This window comes from Ambystoma mexicanum, chromosome 1p (genome assembly GCF_040938575.1).
Source record: "Ambystoma mexicanum isolate Mex_15411 chromosome 1p, UKY_AmexF1_1, whole genome shotgun sequence".
NCBI lineage: Eukaryota > Metazoa > Chordata > Amphibia > Caudata > Ambystomatidae > Ambystoma > Ambystoma mexicanum.
This window is the reverse complement of record NC_090921.1, coordinates 1,473,463,807-1,473,480,407: the sequence shown is the minus strand read 5'-3', so window position 1 is coordinate 1,473,480,407 and position 16,601 is coordinate 1,473,463,807. Positions and strand designations below refer to the sequence as shown.

Genomic DNA, 16,601 nt, shown 5'->3' with positions numbered 1-16,601 from the left:
TTCATGAATATGACAATTATCTTCAAACTGACTTGTAGCCTGCATCACATTTAAGTAGAACTGGGACAAAGAAGGTTAAATGCATCTCATTGGTCATTTCCCACAGCAGTACTGACCTGTGACCATTTATGGACTGCTGCTTCCAACAAAACAGCAAACTTGTCATAGTAAATCTAAAGCTGTGGGTGGGAATTCTGCATCAATCTCATGCTTCTGCAGAAATATCTCCCAAATTGACAAAGTGGCCAATACTGGGATCAAATTCGCTAACTTGGCGTGATTAGCACCATGCTCAGTCAGAAAAAGTATGCCTTCTGACTGGAGCATAGGAGGGAGGCCAGTTGCAGGGGGGAGTTTTCTTCCCTTGAAAGAAAATGCCTAACTCATTCACAAATACAACCCTTATCCTCACAACAACATTGGTTATGTCCGCAGTAGTACTGACCCGTGACTATGTATGCACAGCTGCTTCCAACAAAACAGCAATCTTGTGTTAGTAACTCTAAAGCTGTGAGTGCCAATTCTGCATCAATCTCATCCTTCTGCAGAAATATTTCCGAAATTGACAAAGTGGCCAATACTGGGATCAAATTCGCTAACTTGGCGTGATTAGCACCATGCTCAGTCAGAAAAAGTAAGCCTTCTGACTGGAGCATAGGAGGGAGGCCAGTTGCAGGGGGGAGTTTTCTTCCCTTGAAAGAAAATGCCTAACTCATTCACAAATACAACCCTTATCCTCACAACAACATTGGTTATGTCCCGCAGCAGTACTGACCCGTGACCATGTATGCACAGCTGCTTCCAACAAAACAGCAATCTTGTGTTAGTAACTCTAAAGCTGTAGGTGCCAATTCTGCATCAATCTCATCCTTCTGCAGAAATATTTCCCAAAATGACAAAGTGGCCAATACGGGGATCGAACCCGTGACCTTGGCGTTATTAGCACCACGCTCTAACCAACTGAGCTAACCGGCCAGCTGAGAGGCATATTTCTGACTGGACCATAAGAGGGAGGCCAGTTGCAGGGGGATTTTTTCTTCCCTTGGAAAAAAAATGCCTAACTCATTCACACATAAAACCCTTATCCTCACAACAACCTAAAGAAAAACTACATGTGATCTGAAGGAAATTCATAAATATGACAATTATCTTCAAACTGACTTGTAGCCTGCATCACATTTAAGTAGAACTGGGACAAAGAAGGTTAAATGTATCTCATTGGTCATTTCGCACAGCAGTACTGACCTGTGACCATTTATGGACTGCTGCTTCCAACAAAACAGCAAACTAGTCATAGTAAATCTAAAGCTGTGGGTGGGAATTCTGCATCAATCTCATGCTTCTGCAGAAATATTTCCCAAATTGACAAAGTGGCCAATACTGGGATCAAATTCGCTAACTTGGCGTGATTAGCACCATGCTCAGTCAGAAAAAGTATGCCTTCTGACTGGAGCATAGGAGGGAGGCCAGTTGCAGGGGGGAGCTTTCTTCCCTTGAAAGAAAATGCCTAACTCATTCACAAATACAACCCTTATCCTCACAACAACATTGGTTATGTCCCGCAGCAGTACTGACCCGTGACCATGTATGCACAGCTGCTTCCAAAAAAACAGCAAACTTGTGTTAGTAACTCTAAAGCTGTGAGTGCCAATTCTGCATCAATCTCATGCTTCTGCAGAAATATTTCCCAAAATGACAAAGTGGCCAATACGGGGATCGAACCCATGACCTTGGCGTTATTAGCACCACGCTCTAACCAACTGAGCTAACCGGCGAGCTGAAAGTATTTTTCCCTTGGAAAAAAAATGCCTAACTCATTCACACATAAAACCCTTATCCTCACAACAACCTAAAGAAAAACTACATGTGATCTGAAGGAAATTCATGAATATGACAATTATCTTCAAACTGACTTGTAGCCTGCATCACATTTAAGTAGAACTGGGACAAAGAAGGTTAAATGCATCTCATTGGTCATTTCCCACAGCAGTACTGACCTGTGACCATTTATGGACTGCTGCTTCCAACAAAACAGCAAACTAGTCATAGTAAATCTAAAGCTGTGGGTGGGAATTCTGCATCAATCTCATGCTTCTGCAGAAATATTTCCCAAATTGACAAAGTGGCCAATACTGGGATCAAATTCGCTAACTTGGCATGATTAGCACCATGCTCAGTCAGAAAAAGTATGCCTTCTGACTGGAGCATAGGAGGGAGGTCAGTTGCAGGGGGGAGTTTTCTTCCCTTGAAAGAAAATGCCTAACTCATTCACAAATACAACCCTTATCCTCACAACAACATTGGTTATGTCCCGCAGCAGTACTGACCCGTGACCATGTATGCACAGCTGCTTCCAACAAAACAGCAAACTTGTGTTAGTAACTCTAAAGCTGTGAGTGCCAATTCTGCATCAATCTCATGCTTCTGCAGAAATATTTCCCAAAATGACAAAGTGGCCAATACGGGGATTGAACCCATGACCTTGGCGTTATTAGCACCACACTCTAACCAACTGAGCTAACCAGCCAGCTGAAAGTCTTTTTCCCTTGGAAAAAAAATGCCTAACTCATTCACACATAAAACCCTTATCCTCACAACAACCTAAAGAAAAACTACATGTGATCTGAAGGAAATTCATGAATATGACAATTATCTTCAAACTGACTTGTAGCCTGCATCACATTTAAGTAGAACTGGGAAAAAGAAGGTTAAATGCATCTCATTGGTCATTTCCCACAACAGTACTGACCTGTGACCATTTATGGACTGCTGCTTCCAACAAAACAGAAAACTAGTCATAGTAAATCTAAAGCTGTGGGTGGGAATTCTGCATCAATCTCATGCTTCTGCAGAAATATTTCCCAAATTGACAAAGTGGCCAATACTAGGATCAAATTCGCTAACTTGGCGTGATTAGCACCATGCTCAGTCAGAAAAAGTATGCCTTCTGACTGGAGCATAGGAGGGAGGCCAGTTGCAGGGGGGAGTTTTCTTCCCTTGAAAGAAAATGCCTAACTCATTCACAAATACAACCCTTATCCTCACAACAACATTGGTTATGTCCTCAGTAGTACTGACCCGTGACTATGTATGCACAGCTGCTTCCAACAAAACAGCAATCTTGTGTTAGTAACTCTAAAGCTGTGAGTGCCAATTCTGCATCAATCTCATCCTTCTGCAGAAATATTTCCCAAAATGACAAAGTGGCCAATACGGGGATCAAACCCGTAACCTTGGCGTTATTGGCACCACGCTCTAACCAACTGAGCTAACCGGCCAGCTGAGAGTCCTGTTTCTGACTGGAGCATAAGATGGAGGCCAGTTGCAGGGGGATTTTTTCTTCCCTTGGAAAAAAATGCCTAACTCATTCACACATAAAACCCTTATCCTCACAACAACCTAAAGAAAAACTACATGTGATCTGAAGGAAATTCACGAATATGACAATTATCTTCAAACTGACTTGTAGCCTGCATCACATTTAAGTAGAACTGGGACAAAGAAGGTTAAATGCATCTCATTGGTCATTAGTAACTCTAAAGCTGTGAGTGCCAATTCTGCATCAATCTCATGCTTCTGCAGAAATATTTCCCAAAATGACAAAGTGGCCAATACGGGGATCAAACCCGTAACCTTGGCGTTATTAGCACCACGCTCTAACCAACTGAGCTAACCGGCCAGCTGAGAGCCCTGTTTCTGACTGGAGCATAAGAGGGAGGCCAGTTGCAGGGGGATTTTCTCTTCCCTTGGAAAAAAATGCCTAACTCATTCACACATAAAACCCTTATCCTCACAACAACCTAAAGAAAAACTACATGTGATCTGAAGGAAATTCATGAATATGACAATTATCTTCAAACTGACTTGTAGCCTGCATCACATTTAAGTAGAACTGGGACAAAGAAGGTTAAATGCATCTCCTTGGTCATTTCCCACAGCAGTACTGACCTGTGACCATTTATGGACTGCTGCTTCCAACAAAACAGCAAACTAGTCATAGTAAATCTAAAGCTGTGGGTGGGAATTCTGCATCAATCTCATGCTTCTGCAGAAATATTTCCCAAATTGACAAAGTGGCCAATACTGGGATCAAATTCGCTAACTTGGCGTGATTAGCACCATGCTCAGTCAGAAAAAGTATGCCTTCTGACTGGAGCATAGGAGGGAGGCCAGTTGCAGGGGGGAGTTTTCTTCCCTTGAAAGAAAATGCCTAACTCATTCACAAATACAACCCTTATCCTCACAGCAACATTGGTTATGTCCGCAGCAGTACTGACCCGTGACTATGTATGCACAGCTGCTTCCAACAAAACAGCAATCTTGTGTTAGTAACTCTAAAGCTGTGAGTGCCAATTATGCATCAATCTCATCCTTCTGCAGAAATATTTCCCAAAATGACAAAGTGGCCAATACGGGGATCGAACCCGTGACCTTGGCGTTATTAGCACCACGCTCTGACCAACTGCGCTAACCGGCCAGCTGAGAGTCTCTTTCCCTTGGAAAAAAATGCCTAACTCATTTACACATAAAACCCTTATCCTCACAACAACCTAAAGAAAAACTACATGTGATCTGAAGGAAATTCATGAATATGACAATTATCTTCAAACTGACTTGTAGCCTGCATCACATTTAAGTAGAACTGGGACAAAGAAGGTTAAATGCATCTCATTGGTCATTTCCCACAGCAGTACTGACCTGTGACCATTTATGGACTGCTGCTTCCAACAAAACAGGAAACTAGTCATAGTAAATCTAAAGCTGTGGGTGGGAATTCTGCATCAATCTCATGCTTCTGCAGAAATATTTCCTAAATTGACAAAGTGGCCAATACTGGGATCAAATTCGCTAACTTGGCGTGATTAGCACCATGCTCAGTCAGAAAAAGTATGCCTTCTGACTGGAGCATAGGAGGGAGGCCAGTTGCAGGGGGGAGTTTTTCTTCCCTTGGAAAAAAAATGCCTAACTCATTCACACATAAAACCCTTATCCTCACAACAACCTAAAGAAAAACTACATGTGATCTGAAGGAAATTCACGAATATGACAATTATCTTCAAACTGACTTGTAGCCTGCATCACATTTAGGTAGAACTGGGACAAAGAAGGTTAAATGCATCTCATTGGTCATGAGTAACTCTAAAGCTGTGAGTGCCAATTCTGCATCAATCTCATGCTTCTGCAGAAATATTTCCCAAAATGACAAAGTGGCCAATACGGGGATCAAACCCATAACCTTGGCGTTATTAGCACCACGCTCTAACCAACTGAGCTAACCAGCGAGCTGAGAGTCCTGTTTCTGACTGGAGCATAAGAGGGAGGCCAGTTGCAGGGGGATTTTTTCTTCCCTTGGAAAAAAATGCCTAACTCATTCACACATAAAACCCTTATCCTCACAACAACCTAAAGAAAAACTACATGTGATCTGAAGGAAATTCATGAATATGACAATTATCTTCAAACTGACTTGTAGCCTGCATCATATTTAAGTAGAACTGGGACAAAGAAGGTTAAATGCATCTCATTGGTCATTTCCCACAGCAGTACTGACCTGTGACCATTTATGGACTGCTGCTTCCAACAAAACAGGAAACTAGTCATAGTAAATCTAAAGCTGTGGGTGGGAATTCTGCATCAATCTCATGCTTCTGTAGAAATATTTCCCAAATTGACAAAGTGGCCAATACTGGGATCAAATTCGCTAACTTGGCGTGATTAGCACCATGCTCAGTGAGAAAAAGTATGCCTTCTGACTGGAGCATAGGAGGGAGGCCAGTTGCAGGGGGGAGTTTTTCTTCCCTTGGAAAAAAAATGCCTAACTCATTCACACATAAAACCCTTATCCTCACAACAACCTAAAGAAAAACTACATGTGATCTGAAGGAAATTCACGAATATGACAATTATCTTCAAACTGACTTGTAGCCTGCATCACATTTAAGTAGAACTGGGACAAAGAAGGTTAAATGCATCTCATTGGTCATTAGTATCTCTAAAGCTGTAACTCTAAAGCTGTGAGTGCAAATTCTGCATCAATCTCATGCTTCTGCAGAAATATTTCCCAAAATGACAAAGTGGCCAATACGGGGATCAAACCCTTAACCTTGGCGTTATTAGCACCACGCTCTAACCAACTGAGCTAACCAGCCAGCTGAGAGTCCTGTTTCTGACTGGAGCATAAGAGGGAGGCCAGTTGCAGGGGGATTTTTTCTTCCCTTGGAAAAAAATGCCTAACTCATTCACACATAAAACCCTTATCCTCACAACAACCTAAAGAAAAACTACATGTGATCTGAAGGAAATTCATGAATATGACAATTATCTTCAAACTGACTTGTAGCCTGCATCACATTTAAGTAGAACTGGGACAAAGAAGGTTAAATGCATCTCATTGGTCATTTCCCACAGCAGTACTGACCTGTGACCATTTATGGACTGCTGCTTCCAACAAAACAGCAAACTAGTCATAGTAAATCTAAAGCTGTGGGTGGGAATTCTGCATCAATCTCATGCTTCTGCAGAAATATTTCCCAAATTGACAAAGTGCCCAATACTGGGATCAAATTCGCTAACTTGGCGTGATTAGCACCATGCTCAGTCAGAAAAAGTATGCCTTCTGACTGGAGCATAGGAGGGAGGCCAGTTGCAGGGGGGAGTTTTCTTCCCTTGAAAGAAAATGCCTAACTCATTCACAAATACAACCCTTATCCTCACAACAACATTGGTTATGTCCGCAGCAGTACTGACCCGTGACTATGTAAGCACAGCTGCTTCCAACAAAACAGCAATCTTGTGTTAGTAACTCTAAAGCTGTGAATGCCAATTCTGCATCAATCTCATCCTTCTGCAGAAATATTTCCCAAAATGACAAAGTGGCCAATACAGGGATCAAACCCGTGACCTTGGCGTTATTAGCACCACGCTCTAACCAACTGAGCTAACCGGCCAGCTGACAGTCTTTTTCCCTTGGAAAAAAATGCCTAACTCATTCACACATAAAACCCTTATCCTCACAACAACCTAAAGAAAAACTACATGTGATCTGAAGGAAATTCATGAATATGACAATTATCTTCAAACTGACTTGTAGCCTGCATCACATTTAAGTAGAACTGGGACAAAGAAGGTTAAATGCATCTCATTGGTCATTTCCCACAGCAGTACTGACCTGTGACCATTTATGGACTGCTGCTTCCAACAAAACAGCAAACTTGTCATAGTAAATCTAAAGCTGTGGGTGGGAATTCTGCATCAATCTCATGCTTCTGCAGAAATATCTCCCAAATTGACAAAGTGGCCAATACTGGGATCAAATTCGCTAACTTGGCGTGATTAGCACCATGCTCAGTCAGAAAAAGTATGCCTTCTGACTGGAGCATAGGAGGGAGGCCAGTTGCAGGGGGGAGTTTTCTTCCCTTGAAAGAAAATGCCTAACTCATTCACAAATACAACCCTTATCCTCACAACAACATTGGTTATGTCCGCAGTAGTACTGAACCGTGACTATGTATGCACAGCTGCTTCCAACAAAACAGCAATCTTGTGTCAGTAACTCTAAAGCTGTGAGTGCCAATTCTGCATCAATCTCATCCTTCTGCAGAAATATTTCCCAAAATGACAAAGTGGCCAATACAGGGATCGAACCCGTGACCTTGGCGTTATTAGCACCACGCTCTAACCAACCGAGCTAACCGGCCAGCTGAGAGGCATATTTCTAACTGGAGCATAAGAGGGAGGCCAGTTGCAGGGGGATTTTTTCTTCCCTTGGAAAAAAAATGCCTAACTCATTCACACATAAAACCCTTATCCTCACAACAACCTAAAGAAAAACTACATGTGATCTGAAGGAAATTCACGAATATGACAATTATCTTCAAACTGACTTGTAGCCTGCATCACATTTAAGTAGAACTGGGACAAAGAAGGTTAAATGCATCTCATTGGTCATTTCCCACAGCAGTACTGACCTGTGACCATTTATGGACTGCTGCTTCCAACAAAACAGGAAACTAGTCATAGTAAATCTAAAGCTGTGGGTGGGAATTCTGCATCATTCTCATCCTTCTGCAGAAATATTTCCCAAATTGACAAAGTGGCCAATACTGGGATCAAATTCGCTAACTTGGCGTGATTAGCACCATGCTCAGTCAGAAAAAGTATGCCTTCTGACTGGAGCATAGGAGGGAGGCCAGTTGCAGGGGGGAGCTTTCTTCCCTTGAAAGAAAATGCCTAACTCATTCACAAATACAACCCTTATCCTCACAACAACATTGGTTATGTCCCGCGGCAGTACTGACCCGTGACCATGTATGCACAGCTGCTTCCAACAAAACAGCAATCTTGTGTTAGTAACTCTAAAGCTGTGAGTGCCAATTCTGCATCAATCTCATGCTTCTGCAGAAATATTTCCCAAAATGACAAAGTGGCCAATACGGGGATCGAACCAGTGACCATGGCATTATTAGCACCACGCTCTAACCAGCTGAGCTAACCGACCAGCTGAGTGTCCTGTTTCTAACTGGAGCATAAGAGGGAGGCCAGTTGCAGGGGGATTTTTTCTTTCCTTGGAAAAAAAATGCCTAAGTCATTCACACATAAAACCCTTATCCTCACAACAACCTAAAGAAAAACTACATGTGATCTGAAGGAAATTCATGAATATGACAATTATCTTCAAACTGACTTGTAGCCTGCATCACATTTAAGTAGAACTGGGACAAAGAAGGTTAAATGCATCTCATTGGTCATTTCCCACAGCAGTACTGACCTGTGACCATTTATGGACTGCTGCTTCCAACAAAACAGCAAACTAGTCATAGTAAATCTAAAGCTGTGGGTGGGAATTCTGCATCAATCTCATGCTTCTGCAGAAATATTTCCCAAATTGACAAAGTGGCCAATACTGGGATCAAATCCGCTAACTTGGCGTGATTAGCACCATGCTCAGTCAGAAAAAGTATGCCTTCTGACTGGAGCATAGGAGGGAGGCCAGTTGCAGGGGGGAGTTTTCTTTCCTTGAAAGAAAATGCCTAACTCATTCACAAATACAACCCTTATCCTCACAACAACATTGGTTATGTCCGCAGCAGTACTGACCCGTGACTATCTATGCACAGCTGCTTCCAACAAAACAGCAATCTTGTGTTAGTAACTCTAAAGCTGTGAGTGCCAATTCTGCATCAATCTCATCCTTCTGCAGAAATATTTCCCAAAATGACAAAGTGGCCAATACGGGGATCGAACCGGTGACCTTAGCGTTATCAGCACCACGCTCTAACCAACTGAGCTAACCGGCCAGCTGAGAGGCATATTTCTGACTGGACCATAAGAGGGAGGCCAGTTGCAGGGGGATTTTTTCTTCCCTTGGAAAAAAAATGCCTAACTCATTCACACATAAAACCCTTATCCTCACAACAACCTAAACAAAAACTACATGTGATCTGAAGGAAATTCATGAATATGACAATTATCTTCAAACTGACTTGTAGCCTGCATCACATTTAAGTAGAACTGGGACAAAGAAGGTTAAATGTATCTCATTGGTCATTTCCCACAGCAGTACTGACCTGTGACCATTTATGGACTGCTGCTTCCAACAAAACAGCAAACTAGTCATAGTAAATCTAAAGCTGTGGGTGGGAATTCTGCATCAATCTCATGCTTCTGCAGAAATATTTCCCAAATTGACAAAGTGGCCAATACTGGGATCAAATTCGCTAACTTGGCGTGATTAGCACCATGCTCAGTCAGAAAAAGTATGCCTTCTGACTGGAGCATAGGAGGGAGGCCAGTTGCAGGGGGGAGTTTTCTTTCCTTGAAAGAAAATGCCTAACTCATTCACAAATACAACCCTTATCCTCACAACAACATTGGTTATGTCCGCAGCAGTACTGACCCGTGACTATCTTTGCACAGCTGTTTACAACAAAACAGCAATCTTGTGTTAGTTACTCTAAAGCTGTGAGTGCCAATTCTGCATCAATCTCATCCTTCTGCAGAAATATTTCCCAAAATGACAAAGTGGCCAATACGGGGATCGAACCCGTGACCTTGGCGTTATTAGCACCACGCTCTAACCAACTGAGCTAACCGGCCAGCTGAGAGGCATATTTCTGACTGGACCATAAGAGGGAGGCCAGTTGCAGGGGGATTTTTTCTTCCCTTGGAAAAAAAATGCCTAACTCATTCACACATAAAACCCTTATCCTCACAACAACCTAAAGAAAAACTACATGTGATCTGAAGGAAATTCATAAATATGACAATTATCTTCAAACTGACTTGTAGCCTGCATCACATTTAAGTAGAACTGGGACAAAGAAGGTTAAATGTATCTCATTGGTCATTTCGCACAGCAGTACTGACCTGTGACCATTTATGGACTGCTGCTTCCAACAAAACAGCAAACTAGTCATAGTAAATCTAAAGCTGTGGGTGGGAATTCTGCATCAATCTCATGCTTCTGCAGAAATATTTCCCAAATTGACAAAGTGGCCAATACTGGGATCAAATTCGCTAACTTGGCGTGATTAGCACCATGGTCAGTCAGAAAAAGTATGCCTTCTGACTGGAGCATAGGAGGGAGGCCAGTTGCAGGGGGGAGCTTTCTTCCCTTGAAAGAAAATGCCTAACTCATTCACAAATACAACCCTTATCCTCACAACAACATTGGTTATGTCCCGCAGCAGTACTGACCCGTGACCATGTATGCACAGCTGCTTCCAACAAAACAGCAAACTTGTGTTAGTAACTCTAAAGCTGTGAGTGCCAATTCTGCATCGATCTCATGCTTCTGCAGAAATATTTCCCAAAATGACAAAGTGGCCAATACGGGGATCGAACCCATGACCTTGGCGTTATTAGCACCACGCTCTAACCAACTGAGCTAACCGGCCAGCTGAAAGTATTTTTCCCTTGGAAAAAAAATGCCTAACTCATTCACACATAAAACCCTTATCCTCACAACAACCTAAAGAAAAACTACATGTGATCTGAAGGAAATTCATGAATATGACAATTATCTTCAAACTGACTTGTAGCCTGCATCACATTTAAGTAGAACTGGGACAAAGAAGGTTAAATGCATCTCATTGGTCATTTCCCACAGCAGTACTGACCTGTGACCATTTATGGACTGCTGCTTCCAACAAAACAGCAAACTAGTCATAGTAAATCTAAAGCTGTGGGTGGGAATTCTGCATCAATCTCATGCTTCTGCAGAAATATTTCCCAAATTGACAAAGTGGCCAATACTGGGATCAAATTCGCTAACTTGGCGTGATTAGCACCATGCTCAGTCAGAAAAAGTATGCCTTCTGACTGGAGCATAGGAGGGAGGTCAGTTGCAGGGGGGAGTTTTCTTCCCTTGAAAGAAAATGCCTAACTCATTCACAAATACAACCCTTATCCTCACAACAACATTGGTTATGTCCCGCAGCAGTACTGACCCGTGGCCATGTATGCACAGCTGCTTCCAACAAAACAGCAAACTTGTGTTAGTAACTCTAAAGCTGTGAGTGCCAATTCTGCATCAATCTCATGCTTCTGCAGAAATATTTCCCAAAATGACAAAGTGGCCAATACGGGGATCGAACCCATGACCTTGGCGTTATTAGCACCACACTCTAACCAACTGAGCTAACCAGCCAGCTGAAAGTCTTTTTCCCTTGGAAAAAAAATGCCTAACTCATTCACACATAAAACCCTTATCCTCACAACAACCTAAAGAAAAACTACATGTGATCTGAAGGAAATTCATGAATATGACAATTATCTTCAAACTGACTTGTAGCCTGCATCACATTTAAGTAGAACTGGGAAAAAGAAGGTTAAATGCATCTCATTGGTCATTTCCCACAACAGTACTGACCTGTGACCATTTATGGACTGCTGCTTCCAACAAAACAGAAAACTAGTCATAGTAAATCTAAAGCTGTGGGTGGGAATTCTGCATCAATCTCATGCTTCTGCAGAAATATTTCCTAAATTGACAAAGTGGCCAATACTGGGATCAAATTCGCTAACTTGGCGTGATTAGCACCATGCTCAGTCAGAAAAAGTATGCCTTCTGACTGGAGCATAGGAGGGAGGCCAGTTGCAGGGGGGAGTTTTTCTTCCCTTGGAAAAAAAATGCCTAACTCATTCACACATAAAACCCTTATCCTCACAACAACCTAAAGAAAAACTACATGTGATCTGAAGGAAATTCACGAATATGACAATTATCTTCAAACTGACTTGTAGCCTGCATCACATTTAGGTAGAACTGGGACAAAGAAGGTTAAATGCATCTCATTGGTCATGAGTAACTCTAAAGCTGTGAGTGCCAATTCTGCATCAATCTCATGCTTCTGCAGAAATATTTCCCAAAATGACAAAGTGGCCAATACAGGGATCGAACCCGTGACCTTGGCGTTATTAGCACCACTCTCTAACCAACCGAGCTAACCGGCCAGCTGAGAGTCTTGTTTCTGACTGGAGCATAAGAGGGAGGCCAGTTGCAGGGGGATTTTTTCTTCCCTTGGAAAAAAATGCCTAACTCATTCACACATAAAACCCTTATCCTCACAACAACCTAAAGAAAAACTACATGTGATCTGAAGGAAATTCATGAATATGACAATTATCTTCAAACTGACTTGTAGCCTGCATCATATTTAAGTAGAACTGGGACAAAGAAGGTTAAATGCATCTCATTGGTCATTTCCCACAGCAGTACTGACCTGTGACCATTTATGGACTGCTGCTTCCAACAAAACAGGAAACTAGTCATAGTAAATCTAAAGCTGTGGGTGGGAATTCTGCATCAATCTCATGCTTCTGTAGAAATATTTCCCAAATTGACAAAGTGGCCAATACTGGGATCAAATTCGCTAACTTGGCGTGATTAGCACCATGCTCAGTGAGAAAAAGTATGCCTTCTGACTGGAGCATAGGAGGGAGGCCAGTTGCAGGGGGGAGTTTTTCTTCCCTTGGAAAAAAAATGCCTAACTCATTCACAAATACAACCCTTATCCTCACAACAACATTGGTTATGTCCCGCGGCAGTACTGACCCGTGACCATGTATGCACAGCTGCTTCCAACAAAACAGCAATCTTGTGTTAGTAACTCTAAAGCTGTGAGTGCCAATTCTGCATCAATCTCATGCTTCTGCAGAAATATTTCCCAAAATGACAAAGTGGCCAATACGGGGATCGAACCAGTGACCATGGCGTTATTAGCACCACGCTCTAACCAGCTGAGCTAACCGACCAGCTGAGTGTCCTGTTTCTGACTGGAGCATAAGAGGGAGGCCAGTTGCAGGGGGATTTTTTCTTTCCTTGGAAAAAAAATGCCTAAGTCATTCACACATAAAACCCTTATCCTCACAACAACCTAAAGAAAAACTACATGTGATCTGAAGGAAATTCATGAATATGACAATTATCTTCAAACTGACTTGTAGCCTGCATCACATTTAAGTAGAACTGGGACAAAGAAGGTTAAATGCATCTCATTGGTCATTTCCCACAGCAGTACTGACCTGTGACCATTTATGGACTGCTGCTTCCAACAAAACAGCAAACTAGTCATAGTAAATCTAAAGCTGTGGGTGGGAATTCTGCATCAATCTCATGCTTCTGCAGAAATATTTCCCAAATTGACAAAGTGGCCAATACTGGGATCAAATCCGCTAACTTGGCGTGATTAGCACCATGCTCAGTCAGAAAAAGTATGCCTTCTGACTGGAGCATAGGAGGGAGGCCAGTTGCAGGGGGGAGTTTTCTTTCCTTGAAAGAAAATGCCTAACTCATTCACAAATACAACCCTTATCCTCACAACAACATTGGTTATGTCCGCAGCAGTACTGACCCGTGACTATCTATGCACAGCTGCTTCCAACAAAACAGCAATCTTGTGTTAGTAACTCTAAAGCTGTGAGTGCCAATTCTGCATCAATCTCATCCTTCTGCAGAAATATTTCCCAAAATGACAAAGTGGCCAATACGGGGATCGAACCCGTGACCTTAGCGTTATCAGCACCACGCTCTAACCAACTGAGCTAACCGGCCAGCTGAGAGGCATATTTCTGACTGGACCATAAGAGGGAGGCCAGTTGCAGGGGGATTTTTTCTTCCCTTGGAAAAAAAATGCCTAACTCATTCACACATAAAACCCTTATCCTCACAACAACCTAAAGAAAAACTACATGTGATCTGAAGGAAATTCATGAATATGACAATTATCTTCAAACTGACTTGTAGCCTGCATCACATTTAAGTAGAACTGGGACAAAGAAGGTTAAATGTATCTCATTGGTCATTTCCCACAGCAGTACTGACCTGTGACCATTTATGGACTGCTGCTTCCAACAAAACAGCAAACTAGTCATAGTAAATCTAAAGCTGTGGGTGGGAATTCTGCATCAATCTCATGCTTCTGCAGAAATATTTCCCAAATTGACAAAGTGGCCAATACTGGGATCAAATTCGCTAACTTGGCGTGATTAGCACCATGCTCAGTCAGAAAAAGTATGCCTTCTGACTGGAGCATAGGAGGGAGGCCAGTTGCAGGGGGGAGTTTTCTTTCCTTGAAAGAAAATGCCTAACTCATTCACAAATACAACCCTTATCCTCACAACAACATTGGTTATGTCCGCAGCAGTACTGACCCGTGACTATCTTTGCACAGCTGTTTACAACAAAACAGCAATCTTGTGTTAGTTACTCTAAAGCTGTGAGTGCCAATTCTGCATCAATCTCATCCTTCTGCAGAAATATTTCCCAAAATGACAAAGTGGCCAATACGGGGATCGAACCCGTGACCTTGGCGTTATTAGCACCACGCTCTAACCAACTGAGCTAACCGGCCAGCTGAGAGGCATGTTTCTGACTGGACCATAAGAGGGAGGCCAGTTGCAGGGGGATTTTTTCTTCCCTTGGAAAAAAAATGCCTAACTCATTCACACATAAAACCCTTATCCTCACAACAACCTAAAGAAAAACTACATGTGATCTGAAGGAAATTCATAAATATGACAATTATCTTCAAACTGACTTGTAGCCTGCATCACATTTAAGTAGAACTGGGACAAAGAAGGTTAAATGTATCTCATTGGTCATTTCGCACAGCAGTACTGACCTGTGACCATTTATGGACTGCTGCTTCCAACAAAACAGCAAACTAGTCATAGTAAATCTAAAGCTGTGGGTGGGAATTCTGCATCAATCTCATGCTTCTGCAGAAATATTTCCCAAATTGACAAAGTGGCCAATACTGGGATCAAATTCGCTAACTTGGCGTGATTAGCACCATGCTCAGTCAGAAAAAGTATGCCTTCTGACTGGAGCATAGGAGGGAGGCCAGTTGCAGGGGGGAGCTTTCTTCCCTTGAAAGAAAATGCCTAACTCATTCACAAATACAACCCTTATCCTCACAACAACATTGGTTATGTCCCGCAGCAGTACTGACCCGTGACCATGTATGCACAGCTGCTTCCAACAAAACAGCAAACTTGTGTTAGTAACTCTAAAGCTGTGAGTGCCAATTCTGCATCAATCTCATGCTTCTGCAGAAATATTTCCCAAAATGACAAAGTGGCCAATACGGGGATCGAACCCATGACCTTGGCGTTATTAGCACCACGCTCTAACCAACTGAGCTAACCGGCCAGCTGAAAGTATTTTTCCCTTGGAAAAAAAATGCCTAACTCATTCACACATAAAACCCTTATCCTCACAACAACCTAAAGAAAAACTACATGTGATCTGAAGGAAATTCATGAATATGACAATTATCTTCAAACTGACTTGTAGCCTGCATCACATTTAAGTAGAACTGGGACAAAGAAGGTTAAATGCATCTCATTGGTCATTTCCCACAGCAGTACTGACCTGTGACCATTTATGGACTGCTGCTTCCAACAAAACAGCAAACTAGTCATAGTAAATCTAAAGCTGTGGGTGGGAATTCTGCATCAATCTCATGCTTCTGCAGAAATATTTCCCAAATTGACAAAGTGGCCAATACTGGGATCAAATTCGCTAACTTGGCGTGATTAGCACCATGCTCAGTCAGAAAAAGTATGCCTTCTGACTGGAGCATAGGAGGGAGGTCAGTTGCAGGGGGGAGTTTTCTTCCCTTGAAAGAAAATGCCTAACTCATTCACAAATACAACCCTTATCCTCACAACAACATTGGTTATGTCCCGCAGCAGTACTGACCCGTGACCATGTATGCACAGCTGCTTCCAACAAAACAGCAAACTTGTGTTAGTAACTCTAAAGCTGTGAGTGCCAATTCTGCATCAATCTCATGCTTCTGCAGAAATATTTCCCAAAATGACAAAGTGGCCAATACGGGGATCGAACCCATGACCTTGGCGTTATTAGCACCACACTCTAACCAACTGAGCTAACCAGCCAGCTGAAAGTCTTTTTCCCTTGGAAAAAAAATGCCTAACTCATTCACACATAAAACCCTTATCCTCACAACAACCTAAAGAAAAACTACATGTGATCTGAAGGAAATTCATGAATATGACAATTATCTTCAAACTGACTTGTAGCCTGCATCACATTTAAGTAGAACTGGGAAAAAGAAGGTTAAATGCATCTCATT

The 16,601-nt window shown here is 42.3% G+C and overlaps 14 non-coding genes across 14 annotated transcripts; all 14 read right to left on the bottom strand.

The window, feature by feature from the left end:
* Window positions 1-901: 901 nt before the first annotated feature.
* TRNAI-AAU (transfer RNA isoleucine (anticodon AAU)) lies at window positions 902-975 on the bottom strand. Its single transcript has one exon. It is a non-coding gene; the product is annotated as a tRNA-Ile (tRNA).
* A 1,478-nt stretch (window positions 976-2,453) lies between these two features.
* Window positions 2,454-2,527, bottom strand: TRNAI-AAU (transfer RNA isoleucine (anticodon AAU)). The gene has a single exon. It is a non-coding gene; the product is annotated as a tRNA-Ile (tRNA).
* A 677-nt stretch (window positions 2,528-3,204) lies between these two features.
* On the bottom strand, window positions 3,205-3,278 carry TRNAI-AAU (transfer RNA isoleucine (anticodon AAU)). Its single transcript has one exon. It is a non-coding gene; the product is annotated as a tRNA-Ile (tRNA).
* A 327-nt stretch (window positions 3,279-3,605) lies between these two features.
* On the bottom strand, window positions 3,606-3,679 carry TRNAI-AAU (transfer RNA isoleucine (anticodon AAU)). Its single transcript has one exon. It is a non-coding gene; the product is annotated as a tRNA-Ile (tRNA).
* A 724-nt stretch (window positions 3,680-4,403) lies between these two features.
* Window positions 4,404-4,477, bottom strand: TRNAI-AAU (transfer RNA isoleucine (anticodon AAU)). The gene has a single exon. It is a non-coding gene; the product is annotated as a tRNA-Ile (tRNA).
* A 2,396-nt stretch (window positions 4,478-6,873) lies between these two features.
* On the bottom strand, window positions 6,874-6,947 carry TRNAI-AAU (transfer RNA isoleucine (anticodon AAU)). Its single transcript has one exon. It is a non-coding gene; the product is annotated as a tRNA-Ile (tRNA).
* A 2,275-nt stretch (window positions 6,948-9,222) lies between these two features.
* Window positions 9,223-9,296, bottom strand: TRNAI-GAU (transfer RNA isoleucine (anticodon GAU)). Its single transcript has one exon. It is a non-coding gene; the product is annotated as a tRNA-Ile (tRNA).
* Window positions 9,297-10,021: 725 nt separating this feature from the next.
* TRNAI-AAU (transfer RNA isoleucine (anticodon AAU)) lies at window positions 10,022-10,095 on the bottom strand. The gene has a single exon. It is a non-coding gene; the product is annotated as a tRNA-Ile (tRNA).
* A 726-nt stretch (window positions 10,096-10,821) lies between these two features.
* TRNAI-AAU (transfer RNA isoleucine (anticodon AAU)) lies at window positions 10,822-10,895 on the bottom strand. The gene has a single exon. It is a non-coding gene; the product is annotated as a tRNA-Ile (tRNA).
* Window positions 10,896-11,573: 678 nt separating this feature from the next.
* On the bottom strand, window positions 11,574-11,647 carry TRNAI-AAU (transfer RNA isoleucine (anticodon AAU)). The gene has a single exon. It is a non-coding gene; the product is annotated as a tRNA-Ile (tRNA).
* A 2,332-nt stretch (window positions 11,648-13,979) lies between these two features.
* TRNAI-GAU (transfer RNA isoleucine (anticodon GAU)) lies at window positions 13,980-14,053 on the bottom strand. The gene has a single exon. It is a non-coding gene; the product is annotated as a tRNA-Ile (tRNA).
* Window positions 14,054-14,778: 725 nt separating this feature from the next.
* Window positions 14,779-14,852, bottom strand: TRNAI-AAU (transfer RNA isoleucine (anticodon AAU)). The gene has a single exon. It is a non-coding gene; the product is annotated as a tRNA-Ile (tRNA).
* A 726-nt stretch (window positions 14,853-15,578) lies between these two features.
* TRNAI-AAU (transfer RNA isoleucine (anticodon AAU)) lies at window positions 15,579-15,652 on the bottom strand. The gene has a single exon. It is a non-coding gene; the product is annotated as a tRNA-Ile (tRNA).
* Window positions 15,653-16,330: 678 nt separating this feature from the next.
* On the bottom strand, window positions 16,331-16,404 carry TRNAI-AAU (transfer RNA isoleucine (anticodon AAU)). Its single transcript has one exon. It is a non-coding gene; the product is annotated as a tRNA-Ile (tRNA).
* Window positions 16,405-16,601: the final 197 nt, after the last annotated feature.